The sequence below is a fragment of the Dysidea avara genome, chromosome 1, assembly GCF_963678975.1.
Source record: "Dysidea avara chromosome 1, odDysAvar1.4, whole genome shotgun sequence".
Taxonomy (NCBI): Eukaryota; Metazoa; Porifera; class Demospongiae; order Dictyoceratida; family Dysideidae; genus Dysidea; species Dysidea avara.
Window position 1 is genome coordinate 9,770,379 of NC_089272.1, and position 12,036 is coordinate 9,782,414.

The window sequence follows — 12,036 nt, forward strand, 5'->3', positions numbered from 1 at the left end:
CTCACACTTTGAAGTAGTCAAGTTCATAAACAATGTGTTAATAAGCATGTCAGTTGTAATTGTTTGCTGAATATGTAGTTTCTGTAATGATATGGCTTCAAATTTTGCTGAACTTGTAGATTTTATGGTGTGTATGGCTTCAGTTTGCTTTGATTGCATTTCTTTTAACTTAATGTGCAATTTCCATATATGTACTGGGGTTTAACTACCATGCACTGAGGTTTAACTACCATGCACTGAGGTTTAACTACCATATACTCCTATAGCTAGCTTTTTTTTTTTTAACTTTGATGTATGATTCCACTGGGATAGAATTATGTATAATGACCATGTTACTGCCATGCTTAACTTACTTAATTGGCCTGCACCGTACCAATAATACTCCAAACTAGTCATATTTACAAGATAATTTATTTCATTGTTGTTCCATCTATATCACTAACTCCAATGCCAACATCACTGGCGTATCTACACCCGGGCCTACCTTGGCCTGGGCCCTGGTTAATTTGACTGGTGCCCTGGTAAATGCTTTTCACCATCAGTGTTGAATAATCACAAAACATTAATGGTTGTAAAGAATACTTACGCAACGCCGATCCATGTCAAATCAAGCTTTTCTTTCCAGAGGAAAAATGGCAAGGACTGAATGAATGTTTCATAGCGTGGTGAATAGCGCCCATTCAAGATTAAGTCAATTGCAAAATTCAGATGTGAATAGATGCGAGCAAGTTTTGAGACATGCACCCCGTATGGCTGTGTGATGCCTTGGTAGATGATTGCTAGCTACTGACTAGTCCAAAGGTATGAGTACTTGTTTAGTCAATGTTTTTATTTATTCTATTTGTAGGTTGACTATTTTAGTCCGCAGTTATCACGTGATCATATAAGCACCTGGTACTTTAAATCCAAGTCTCGAGTATTAGGCATTGCTGTATTGTATGTGTGAAGAAGACGATAGTAGTCAACATTTGTGTCTAGTGATATTAGCTATTTTGCATACAGTTAGTGTAGGTATAGCACATAGATAGTGATGCACAACACATTTTAGATGTTATATTGATGTCCATATGAAGATGGTCATGTGTATGTGGCTGAGTGGCTTGCCCACCCAGTGCCCAGGTGAAGTAAGAAGTCTAGATACGCCTGGAATGATGAATTAAATAATTTCACCTAGTGGTCTTATAACCACATGCAAAGTGACCGTATTAAGTTAATGTCTATATGCATATGCCACAAACCAGTTTACCTAGAAGACCACCTGTTTATATAGACCACCTTGCTTTTATGTGAAAATTGCAATGCTAGACCACATAAACTTTATTAGTTCTTCATCCCCACCTGCATCACTGTTTTGCATACCTCATCAAGGATTTTTTGCACCATGGTGGCTTAGTGCAGCCATCCAGCACCTTTTTTTTAAGTTGGTAACTTGCTAGAGCAGTCTAAGAAAACTGCATTCTGAGTCATTTAAACTAATCCAGCTATCTAGTTAGTAAAAAATAAACTAAAACTCTGTCCTCCCACACTGCTCATTTGAGTGCAGCTCAGGAGAATGAGAAACTAACTACATACATGACCTTATTGTTTAACATGCATTTGCTATCTTGTTTATAAAGTGCACCATACAAAATTGGCTTGGAAGGCCAATTAAGGCTTGTCCAATGGCGACAGGAGCTGATACCCGGAGCAGGATTAATGCAACTGTTACGATCAAAGTTGAAACATTGGGCCAGTCTTGTTGCATTCCTAAATAATCCCATTGCTTGTAAATTGGCTAAAAAGTTCAAGATGAATTCTAAGTATATGAATGCAGAGGAGTTGCAGATTAAAGCTAGGGTGCCCGTGACTAGCCTAGTTAACTACATTAAACTGTTAAAATTAATGTAGTCCTAGCCTACTTACAGGTACTTTATATGATATATGTAGATACAAGGTTTGGTAACATTGTTAGTATGTGCACTCTTGATCTGATTCTTTAAAAACATTTATAACTCAATCATGGATGGATCTAATCTAGAATTCAAAAGGTCATCTTGGTTACAACATCTTGGTTCACTTGGTACACAGTAAATTCAAATGGATCAATTCAACCTCCATGGGTAAATTTAAACTACAAACTTTTTTGTTAAAATAACCATCTAAAAGTAGTTATAACTAGGGTAGGCTTTGGACTAAATCAGTCAAAATAACTAGGGTAGGTCAATATAACTGTTCACTTAGGATGTTGAAATAACATATTTGGGTAATTTCAGTGTGTATGGTCAAGTCTACTATGGCACAGATTAGATGACCAGCTACATGGTTAAATTTACAGTACACTGACCGTTATAACATTTGTGTTACATCCCACAATCAAAAGTGAACATGGAGAACATAGGTTTTATATACAATTTGAAAACTCTACAAGATCAGGTGTGTTTAAAGTATTAAGATGCAGTATGTAACAATTATTGTGAATATGTGTCATAGAGAGATTAATGTATGTCATTACTAGTGATGACTGACTTGTTAATTAATGTAAACAAACAAATAAACAAATATTTTGTGACGTGAGTTAATTTTACCACATATGGTTAAAACAACCATGATGGCAAGGTTATTTCAAACACTTAGCTAGAGGTTGAAGAGACTTTAGGGCATCTGGGTAATATGACTATATCTTACAAAGTTAAAATAATCAAGTACATCCTTGGGTCATTATCACCAAACAATCGGTCGTTTGAATTGCAGGTAAAACAACCCAAAAATTTGGGTCATTTGTACCCATTTGAACTTACAGTGTAGTTATTAATGCAAACTCTTCACCGTACTCTATGAGGTGCCACTGTTATTCCTTGTGATATTGATATCACCATCTCTAATAAATACCACACTGTACCAAGGTCAATGCTGAAGCCTTTAAAAGAAAGAATGTCAACAGACATAATATCAGATCTAATTTGCTACACAACTTTCATTCTTGAATATGCATAATGAATCTCCAATGTGCATGGTCATCTAACTTTACAAGTATATAGAAAAGGTACATTTTACTGTGATTACTTCAAGCATTAGAAAAGTAAGCCGCAATACTTCAACAGTAGACTGTTTTCTCGATTCAAGTATGCATGCGCTTAAAATTTAAAGTTGCAAGAACTCCGCAAAACCCTGTAGTCATAGTTGAATTTTGAAGCGCAGCTCCTCAATGGATTGAGATATTTTGATGAAACTTGCAGGACTGATGCACCATAGCATAGGCTTTATCACCATATTTTAAGGATTAAGTAATTCACTTGCATGGTGGAGATATAGCACTGAAAGCAAAAACTGTCCAGAGTTAGGTGCAGTTATCTTATTGAATGTATGGAACGCATATTATGTCATCATCAGCAGTAAATAACTGTCGCTATGGCGACATTTTCCCATTTGTACAATCGTCATTGGATAGAGAAATTCAAGGGCTTTCTTTTATTGTATGGTGTGCTGTAGAGATTTTGTGAGTTAAAGGTTGTAAATTAATTAATGTTTTTGCAAAATACATGTATTTTGTATTGGACAACAAATGACAAGGAATGATGAGATTTTATGATCAGCCTGTTTTACCAAGTAGAGGTTGTAAAAAAGATATTAAACAGATATTAGACTTATTTTAATGCATAATTTTTTATTAAGGGTTTAACTCAGTGTTTTGAAACCTTTCAATGTTGACCACCTGAAAATGCTTGATTTGACAAGTCCCATACAATAGTTTTGATATGTGCAATTCACAAAAATGGTAACAGTATACTACAGCAAGTAGGTAGCTACCTAGTTGCATGCCTTTAGGCTTCACCTTGCAGGTCCGTGGTGGTCCTCTGACAAGTAGTTATGGTTATGGTGGATTTTGCAGATGTATATAGATTTGATGTGGGCGAGGATGTGGGAGATGCTGTGTAGTCCTTGGAGTATGCTTACTCCCAGAAATTGATGTTCAGTTACATTATGTACTACATGATTCTCAATTAAGTATAGCTAGGCTGGTTGCATGTAATACAAACTAGAACTAACAGTGAAGGCCAGACTAGCTTCTTATGTTTTGTTTAATGATGGATCCATACAGAATGGAGTGCATTTGAGGTGCCTTCCCCTCCCTCTCCTTTTGTGGAGAAGCCATGCTATATACTTTATTTATACTCAGTATTTATGCTGAGGCTGGTATTCTCAGGAAAAAAAAGAGAAAGTTACTATACACAAACCAATTATTCAATTACAAGTGCAATAATGTGATTGTAAAAGTGATCTAAATAAATCTGAGGCAGAGGTTTTAATAATATTAAGTGGCAAGGTGTTCCATTCTTTAGTTCTGGAAAAATAACTGTTCTGATATGACCTTGTGGATGAAGACGGTATGATGAAATGTAATGGATGGTAGACATGGCAGTAAGTAGTTCAGGCCTAAATTCAGGCTGTCATAAGCGTTCTTCATTGTTAGCAGTGTGTGCTAGTAAGAAGCTTTCAGTGTCTAGGACTAACTGGCCATGGCAGTTCAGAAGTGGATATAGCTAACTATGAGACAATTAGCTACAAGTCACTCAACGTGCACTAGCTATGATGTGGTTAGACTTCAAAATGGATGGTGATAGTGTTCCTCTACTCAGATGCAAAATTTGCTGTAAATTCAAAGATACAATGAGAAACTTTCATATGATGTACTGTCAAGCTATGGTCTAATGACAAGATTAGATTAGGCTGGCAACACAGTTGAGTTGCTCAAACCACCTATGCTCAAACAGGAAAGACTTGGCGTAAGAAAAAATCTAGCATTTCTGATGAGGAATCGGAAAAAGAGAGAACACACTGTTAACTCAGCCTGATGTAAATATGAGTTTGTAACTTTTTGTGTCTTTTATGTTATTACAGTAGCTATGTACGTACTTTGCTGACACATTATATAGTTATTATTATTATTATTCAAGACATAGCAATTACGTTATCATGGAAAGATATATCATTGTTTAAATCATTGATAGCATGGAGTTCCTTAGAATAGCTGTATGGAAACAAAAACATGAAATTATTGTTAAATTTTGTTAAATACATGCTATTATTCATAATTATACAAAGTGCATTTTTGTAAAAGCTATCCCATCCAAAAACAGCTTATAGCTGTAAAAAAGTGCGCGTCCAAGTAAAGCAGAGTTAACTACGACAAAAAGTAATGATATCATAATGCGGCCATGTACGAGGTGTGCAAGTTGTAAAATTAATATTGGTTAATCAGATAATACAATGTTATTGTTAAAGTGTTAATGAGAACTATGTGATGCTGCTAGTTTTTAAGTGTGTGAGCATCTTCATAAATGCCACACAGATTTACTTCTCAATAAAGCAATGTGTATGGATTCTCTGATAGCAATAAATAGTTTGAGTTTGGCCGCCTTTCCTTTGTTCGTAACATTGCCGTATACAGGAAAGGCGGCCAAACTCAAACTATTTATTGCTATCAGAGAATCTATACACATTGCTTTATTGAGAAGTAAATCTGTGTGGCATTTATGAAGATGCTCACACACTTAAAAACTAGCAGCATCACATAGTTCTCATTAACACTTTAACAATAACATTGTATTATCTGTTTTACAACTTGCATACCTCACACATGGCCGCATTATGATATCATTACTTTTTGTCGCAGTTAACTCTGCTTTACTTGGACGCGCACTTTTTTTACAGCTATAAGCTGTTTTTGGATGGGATTTCAATACTTTTTGTTAGAATAAGCAATGCACTGTTGATAACAGTAGGTGAGTTTCCATGGTTTTGACAGAAACCCCAGATTACAGTGACAGAATATTAAAATATAACTGCAATTTTAGTGGCCAGGGCCGCCCACATGGGGGGGGGGGGGGGGGGGGGTTAACTGGGGTATTTTTCCCCCTGCCCCAGCCCGAAAGGGGCCCTTTGAATACCTGTTTAAAGAAAGATCGATATACTCTAATAAAGCAGTCAGGATCTAGACCCTTCCCTGCCCCTGGGCCCCTCTTTAACTCTTTTCCCTGGGCCCCCTAATTTCTCTGGGCGGCCCTGTTAGTGGCATGCAACTGCAGTCAACTAACACCCATTTTAACTAGTAAACCCTTAATAACACTTTGCCTTAAGGCTTTCATCTTGTGCTGCATTAAAACGATCAAGATACTCTATTAGAGCAGTCACAAAATAGCTGTAACACAGCAATATATACTTAGCATAGTTACAACTTCGCTTAGCATCGGATTGTATAGTTTAAATTACTAGCTACTTACAGACTTTACAATATAAAAATATGGCACTTGTAGAAATGTTACTGTTCTATTAGAGTATCTCGATCTATTTATTTATTTATTTATATTTTTATATTTATTACTGTGCAGTAATCAAAAGATTATCTACTTCAAGCATTGACTAATTCAAGCGAAGAAGCTACGCCCCTGCCAAGAGATTTTGTGAAATGAAATGAGAATAGTAAAGAAAAGGCAAGTATGTACAGAGACAATAGAGGAGCGCATAATTATGTCCTGTTGTAAATAAACGCCTTTAAAATTTATATTACTACTAAATAAGCGCACCAGAATAGGCTTGTAAGGCTGTTGTCTCCAAGGTTGTCTCATTACTTGTCTTTTCGTGTTGAAGGATTTAGTCACAATTGGTGAGTTTAACTATACATGCATTGAGGGTTACTATTCAGTGGACTGGAACACTGGACTGGACTACTGGACTGACATATTTTTGATTTTTGCACATTCTATGGTTGGATTTATGGAGTCTTACCAGTAAGTACCCTTAGGGCATCTGCAGCCCACTTCTAAACGCTGAAGACGAGCAATGGAATATGCGAAAACTGTCTCTTATCTTGATAATTTCGCTACTGTTCAATATGCCACTATACAACACTTATTTCTTACCCTGGTGTGTAGTAATGCTGCAGGCAGTGCAGGGAATTGATTGTGACAACAATAGTTAATCAGCAATCAACTAGCCAGTAGACGGTATCCTTCGAGTTATATCCTTAGAGCAAGCTTGAGGAGCAAGCAAGCTAGTCTCGCTGCCAGACTTCTGTCTCAGTGCAGGAGCTTATCAATTAAAGATTATAAGTAGCCATACTGAAAAATCTCTAATTGGTAAGCCCCTGCACTGAACTAGAGGCAAGTCTAGAGGTCTGGCCATGCTGGCGACACTAGCTTGCTCCTCAAGCTTGCTCTAAGGATATCTTGAAAGATATTGTCTACTGGCTAGTTGATTGCTGGTTAACTATTGCTGTCACATTCAATTACTACACACCAGGGTAAGGAATAAGTGTTGTATAGTGGCATAATAAACAGTAGCAAAAATATTAAGAGACAGTTTTTGCATATTCCACTGTTCGCCTTCAGCATTTAGAAGTGGGCTGCAGGTGCCCTAAGGGTGCTTACTAGCAAGACTCCATAAATCCAACCATAGAATGTGCAAAAACCAAAAATATGTCAGTCCAGTAGTCCAGTCCAGTGTTCCAGTCCAGTAGTCCAGTCCACTGAATAGTAACCCCCAAAATGCATTTGTGTTGTAAAATTTAATTGTAAAAAGGCGATTAGCACATATCATGATAAACATGTATTTGTCACAGTAGAGTCTCTCACGAAGTCACGATTATTAGACATTGGACCAGGGTAAAAAATTATACTGCTATATTTAGAGGATGTAGCGTTTGTATATCTTAGTATCTTAATAAATAATCCTCCATGATCACTAATCACTAATAGTACAGTGAAAACTGGTCATTATTCAGGCTGTAGTGACAAAATTTTTTGACCTAGCTTTTTAAAGAGGTGGCTGCATTTTGCGGCCTTAAAAAAGGTAAGAAGCATGCTGTTCTAACTGGCTATAGAGATGGATTTAGTGTGTGACAGCGTATGAGACAGTGAGTGCTGGCAGCAAGGGGGCAGCCAATCTGTTAGAGCACCAGAGGCACTGCTTCAGACTTAGGCAGTTGGCTGTCAGCCCAAAGTGTAAAAAGTTTCACTATTGGTCCTTATAAGCCCCTGATGAAGAAAGTGATGAAGTCATTATCCATAAGATATATTTTTTCAGAGTATCCATTTCAGTTCTACAATATATTAGCCAAGCATAAGATGAACATAACACAGCATTCCAGTGGTTTAGTGGTGACCACAACACTGCCTGAGTTAAACTGTGGTGAGATTTGAGTCTACTGGAAGCCCTGGAATGTCTTCAGCACATGAAATACCAAATATCTAATGTTTGGCTTTCATCCACAGTGGACCTGTCTTGGTGGCCACTTGTACAGAAGGGAAACAGCTGCCACACAGTCTTTCGAACGAACAGCTAGTTTCCACACCCCTTAATTACCAATTTGTAAAGTCTTGAGCAAATTTGTTTGTGCGAGCAAGTTCGATGTTGTGCATTGGCAGTGCCGTGTATATGGTTGCTGCCTAGCAGTGACACATGACGAATATTGAAGTCACAGTGCGTTACCGTATCATCCATCTAAATACAATCTCTGAATGTGTCATTTTGTGTAGAGAGCAATCTTCCACAAGAAATGACCTGCAGGTTTCAGTGTATATTGTTAACCATTAATATTGTTTACCATTGTAAACTGTTTGTACAGTGAAACCTCACTTAGCGGCCACCTCTTTAATAAGACCACCTCATTATATTGGCCACCTCTAGTAGATCCCAAATATAGCTAAGCAGTACTTTATGACCTCATTCAAAGGCCACCTTGTTATTCAGGCCAAATTTTTTGGTTCCACAGCTGGCCATATAATGAGGTTTCATTGTATTTATGTGAATTTTTATTTTTCGTAACTTTTCTTCAGGTTTACTGATGGGCACTATGAAGCATTGTTGACTGGTATGTGTATAATGTGGTGACTTGAAATGCTAAAAATGTACGTAGCATGTCTTGTATGTACATGTAATGTGTTGTAATGTGTACACACATCCACACATCTTAGAAATAAATATAATTGTATTCTCTATACTCAGTTCCATTGTGCCACTGGGTCATAAGTGGGTTGAGTATGGATCATCTAGGACATTTGAGTCACATTTTGTCCTGGCCAAGTGGATCTCATCCACTGACAGAATATACAGATCAGATCATGTGTATAAATTACAGTGGAACTTGTTTATTGCCACCTTTACTCAATAAGCAGGTAACAGTGTATAAGTTCTCAATTGGAATTGGCTTTTCAAGAGAGGTTGTCTTTCTGTACTAGTGGCCATTAAGACAGGTTGTACTGATAGAGATGCAACAATATCCTCCACTTAGTGTTGTTTGATAGTGATGCAATGAAGACTATGTATTGTTGCATTTAAATACTATGCTATTATATTGCAACTCTAGCACGTATTTATAACAGGAATGTTTGTTAACTGTTTAGACATACTGGAGCCACACCCACTCATCTGGATTCTACAAATGGAGTCATACCAACTTGTCATCATACTTACGTGTTACTCCCATTGTGCTTGGATTGGATGAATATACATGCCGTCATGTGAGACTTGCTACCATGGCGGGCCACTGGAAAACATTTCATAGCTATTATATTACAGTCATTATTGTACAATTCTTACATTATTGTTGTGAAAAGTTTTTGGCATTCATGTGTCCTCTGTATGTTGTAATTACACATAATTTTTGTGTGGGGGTGCTATAAAATGTATAATGTATGGTGACAATTGGCTAGCTACATGTGCTAATTACTCGCAGCTTGTGTCAAAATCTGGTAACCGCAGTTGTGTCATTCTTTAAGCCACTCCCTTAGAGGGACAAATTACGTCACGGTGGGGGCGACTAAATTTGTTAAAAACGAACGATGGTATGCAGCACCATAGATTATATCTGTGGACTATAATCTATGGCAGCACACTTCTTTGTGGCTTTATGCACTGATTAACTACATAGAGCGCCAGTTCATCAATACCCAGTGACCGCAGTTGTGCTCTGCGTCATTCTTTAAATTCCGAGTAAAATTCTTAGAGAGCAAATTACATGGGGGTGACTAAATTCAAATTTCAAACTAGCCATTCTCGAAAACATATGTTTCAATCTAAACGAAACTTTTAGAACAGTTTAAATAGAGATTTCCGACTAAATTAAATAACTAACATTCCATGCATTCATTGGTATGACAATTCAGTATTGTGCTATTTTTCAGGGTCATTTTAGTGTAAACCCCACCTCAATCGATAGTTCCTATCAAAAGATATAAGCAAAAGAAGTTGACAGTGTGATGATTTTTGTGTACAGCATTTTCAGTGCTTTTTATGTATATCACATGGCACCAAACACAATATTCAAAGTGTCATAAATCTAGATAGGAAACTATTAATAACATGAAATTTTCACCACATATCTATTTTATGGAGAACAGCATATGAGATAGGTAAAACCTCTCAAGAGTGACCACTTCTTTGTAGACTGACCACTCAGAATATTACATGAATAAAGCAAGTGATTCACAAATAAAACTGTGTATATTATGTAATACTAAGTATACACCAGTATCTAATGCATTTTCAGGGATAGCTAACTAGAAAAATCAGTAATATTATATAACATGCATGGTAAGTAGTGACATCACAAGTCACAATCAACAAATACATTGGTAACATGACAATCAGATAACACAATATAAGACCAATATTATTTTATAAAAATAGATTTGTTTGGACACTGCTCAGCTTTATTTGTCACATTGTAAGCACTAAGGATGATAATTATTATATAACACAATGACATCACTATACCACAAAGAGAAATTATAAATAGTTTCTGACCAAAATTACAATCACTGAAGCTGCTATAAAATGGATCAAAACAGCAATATATACATCAGAACATAACAGCAGGTGAGTGTGAAGCCATGCAAGGCTGGTAAGCCCGGGGAAAAAAAAAAAATAAAAATAAAATAAAAAAATTAGAATTACGTATGCAATTATTTGTACGGACTCCCTATGGGGATTTTTATTTCTCAAAAAATACCGCATGGATTTTAATCCAGTAAAGTGCATTACGAAGTACGAAGCATTGACCCATTAACTGGAGCGGCAGCTTGTGAAACATTTATTGAAGGTGTGTAATTTAAGTAGCAAAAATATGTGTGAAAAATTGGTTGGTTGGAAATCGCTAGTTTAAAGACACGTTGCCCTACATGCCAAGCGAGTATTGCGGAAAACAATTAACAATCTGGGTTTTGTATTTGGCCTCTAGGTCGACTGAGGACGACTGAAATTTCGTTTGGTGCTGAAATTACGACTGTAGGATAATCATGTATGGTGAAATCGATGATATGAATCTTGAGGCGATTGAGTGAATACTGAAGCGATAGCAGGGCAATCAATGTTTGTAATGCACAAAGGAACGCAAGGCATACACCTGCGGTTGTGTCTAACCGCATGCGCTTAAAAATAAAAAAGAAACTTCTCCTTTGATGTCGGCAATCTCGATCACGAAACAATCGACATGGATTTGCTTCACTGCTTGTGTGGTAGTTACTAGTGACACGATGAGTTCAACTCTAGAGTTTCAGAGGGATAGCGTAAGTGGCGGGTGAGTTACAGGACTGCCGAATTTGATCCTGTAAAATCCTCACGTAGTGGTCGCGTCATTTATTGTCTGCGGCGCGCGTTTCTGCTTTACTGGCCGCGCGACTCACTACCGTGAGTCTTGATGAAGTGTTATAGGCAGGTAAGGGCATTGTTACACCATAAATTTTGTCTGAAATGCCATCTCAGAGCATCAAATTTTGGAAAGTTTCCATATTAAGATAATTTGTTTTTGTTTATTATGTACTGTTTTATCTTATGTCATTAATTTATATATATATATATATATATATATATATATAAAAGAGGAAAGTTTCCTAGGGGAGCATGCCCCCAGACCCCCCAAATTTTTGCATGCTGATTGTGCTTCACACGATGTTATGTGCATATAGTTTCAGTTATATCTATACCATACAAATTAACTAATTTCCTGACAATTCTACATATATGTCAGGAAATTTTCCTGACAGTGAAAAAAAATTATTT

At 36.8% G+C, this 12,036-nt stretch overlaps 1 protein-coding gene and 1 long non-coding RNA gene across 6 annotated transcripts in view; one reads left to right on the forward strand and one right to left on the reverse strand.

Moving 5' to 3' along the window:
* Positions 1–12,036, reverse strand: part of LOC136255195 (zinc finger protein 431-like) — a 134,361-nt gene that overhangs the window by 69,548 nt on the left and 52,777 nt on the right. The window lies entirely within an intron of this gene.
* LOC136255944 (uncharacterized) lies at positions 6,549–9,637 on the forward strand. Its single transcript, XR_010701222.1, has 3 exons — positions 6,549–6,643; positions 8,814–8,885; positions 9,381–9,637. It is a non-coding gene; the product is annotated as an uncharacterized lncRNA (long non-coding RNA).